Below are 3,077 nucleotides of genomic sequence, written 5' to 3'. Positions count from 1 at the left end.
GTCACAACGGACCGTCGTGGACTCCGTCGTCCCATACTTTGTGCAATTTCTTCTGCTTCTTTCTTCATTCCCCTCGACGGCAAGTATGACGGACCGTCATAGGCACAACGGTCCGTCGAGGGTCTTCGTTCAAAAATACTTCAACTCTCGGAATCTGGGTACTGGGATCACTTCTCTGAACTTCACGACGAACCTGCAGGACGTACCGTCACAGCCATGACGGACCGTCACAAGCTTCGTAATCCCACACTTGGTCAGACTTCCCCATCTTCCTTCAGCAGCTACACTACGCTGCCACCTACGGACCGTCACAAGCACGACGGACCGTCATAAGCTCCGTAGGTGGTCTCTTCTGCATTTTTCCGCTCAAAATCTCCGCATTCAGCTTTAGACAGATTTCCTGCAAAACAAAGAGAAACTTATATCAAAATTAGCACAAAAAGGCTTTTGGACACACTAAACTTAAGGAAAAAGTATTAATTATACCGTGAATCCACGGTATATCAAAGAGCATGAAGAAGAATGTTGTGCAGCCATGCTTCATGACAATATGGATATTTCTAGGTTGATGGTTCATGCTTAACAGGTTGAGGATACTCGTCTAAGGAAGAAGAATAGGGAACCTAAAAAGGCAAGGTCTTTTGAAAGTAGTTCTCCTAATAGTAGGCTTGATGTGCAAGACAATCCTAAGTTCAAGAAGAGTTTTTCAAATCAGGTTCCTTATAATTTCTCCAAGTATTGCAATAATAGAGGTTCTAATCCTAAACCTCAAAAGGGGATAAATGTTGATCCACCAAAAGAGAGACAAACTTGTGGTAACTATGGTAAGAAACATGTTGGTGAATGTCTTGTTGGGACTAATAGTTTGCTATGGTTGTGGCAAGGGTGGCCATATGGTAAAAGACTTTCCTAATGTGAGAAGCCAAGGCAATGGGAATGTCCAATCTCAACCAAGCGGTCCAAGTTCTGAAGCTCCAAAAAGGAACCATTTCTATGCACTCAAGACTAGGGATGAACAAGAGAACTCTCCCGATGTTGTGACGAGTATGTTACAAGTTTTCTCTAATAATGTTTATGTATTACTTGATCCAGGTTCTACTCTTTATTTTTTATACCTTTGGTAGCTTGAAAGTTTGACGCACTTCCCGATGTTTTGATTGAACCCTTTTCTATTTGTACCCCAATGGGTGACTCTTTGGTTGCAAAAAGAGTCTATAGGAAATGTCCTGTGATGCTGCCCAATAGCGTTACTCTTGTTGATTTGGTAGAAATTGACATGTTTGACTTTGATATCATCTTTGGTATGGATTGGCTTCATGCATGTTTTGCTTCCATAGATTGTAAAACAAGGGTAGTGAGGTTTCAACTCCAAAATGAACCCATTCTAAAGTAGAAGGGGGGAAGTTTTATGCCAAGGGATCAAATCATTTTTTGCTTGAAGTCTTGTAAGATGATAGCCAAAGTTTGTCTATACCATGTTGTGAGGGTTAAGGACCTATAACATCAAACTCCTTCTATTGAGTTTGTCCCAGTAGTGAGGGAATTCTTTGAGGTTTTTCCTAATGACCTTCCAGGAGTTTCTCCGGAATGGGAAATTGACTCACCTTTGTACTACATACTACCTATCCAAGGTATCTTTACAAGTTTTGGACTTCCTTTGACACTTCGAACCCTTTACCAAACATAGGGATGTCAACTAGTTCAAATTAGCTAATTTTCGGATGTCAAGGTCTTTCTTTGTCATTTTTGCTCTAACCTTTTCTAAAAATGAGCTTATTACACTAATATAGGTTTGGAACATCATTTTAAACAACATTAAATAGTTTAAGCTCTAGTCTAATTCATGGAATTTTCAGAGTTTTACATTCACCAAGCTATGGAGAAGGTGAAGGTGATTCAAGAGATTTTGAAAATGGCGCAGAGTCGTCAAAAATCCTATACGGATGTTTGAAGGAGGTTGTTAGAGTTTGAAGTTTATTATTGAGTACACTTAAAAGTTTCACCCTTGAAGGATGTTATGAGGTTTGGTAAGAAGTGGAAGCTCAGTCCCCGATATATTGGACCTTATTGAATATCCAAGAGGATGGGCAACGTAGCTTATGAGTTAGAGATACAACAAGAATTAGTAGCAGTTCATTCGGTAATTCACGTCTCTATGTTGAAGAAGTGCATGGGTGATCCATCATTGATCGTACCAATTTAAAATATTGGGATTAAGGATAACTTATCTTATGAGGAGATTCCTATGCAAATTTAGATCGCCAAGTTCGCAAGTTGAGAAGAAAGGAAGTTGTTTCAGTCAATTTCCTTTGGAGGAACCAATTTGTTGAAGAAGCTACTTTGAAGCTGAAGAGGATATGAAGAAGAGATATCCACCTCTCTTTGAATTCGTAGAAAATGCAGACCAAGGTACTAATTTTCTTCTTAGTACTATCTAAGTATGAGAAAGCATGTTGTTTGTTGTCTTCGCTTGTTGGGTGTTTGAATTTGATGTTACTGCCATTATCCTAGTAAGAATAACCTCATTCAAGGACGAATATTCCCAAGGGGGATATATTGTAACATCTCTGAATCTAGAATTAAATAGAAAGGCGTTAAAAATCTGGAAAAAATATTTATTTTTGGAAAGTATAAGGAAATCTTGAAATTTTTAAGTAAGTTCAAAGTGAAGTTTTGGTCAACATAAAACAACCATAACTCCTAACTCAAGATGAGTTAGGTGTATTTCAAGAAATATTTTGATATCTCTTGGAATATTCTTTCCAATGCCGCCAAGTTTGCGTGATTCCGAGTTCGTATGAGTGAATTATGCCTTTTGAAAGTCAGGTTTTTTTATTAAGGAAAGTCTAATCCAGATTTGGGAGGGCAATTTATTCTTTTCCTTACTTAATTATATTAATTCATTTTTAGGAATTAATAGGGGTAAAACAAGACTTTTTTCATTTTAGGAAAATTAGAATTCACGCTACGGCTTGGAGAAAAGAGAAGAGAAATCAAGAAATCGCCAAGAAACCTTCAAGCTTTGAGTGTGGATTTCAGCGGGGGTGATCCCTAAATAGGTATCTGGGTATCTCATA

The 3,077-nt window shown here is 38.3% G+C and overlaps 1 pseudogene; it reads left to right on the top strand.

Moving 5' to 3' along the window:
- LOC107013418 overlaps positions 1-1,951 on the top strand; it is a 34,077-nt pseudogene extending 32,126 nt beyond the window's left edge.
- The last annotated feature ends 1,126 nt before the right edge of the window (positions 1,952-3,077 follow it).

Source organism: Solanum pennellii, chromosome 3 (assembly GCF_001406875.1).
Source record: "Solanum pennellii chromosome 3, SPENNV200".
Classification (NCBI taxonomy): Eukaryota; Viridiplantae; Streptophyta; class Magnoliopsida; order Solanales; family Solanaceae; genus Solanum; species Solanum pennellii.
The sequence above is the reverse complement of the archived record's forward strand: the minus strand, read 5'-3'. Positions and strand labels throughout refer to the sequence as shown.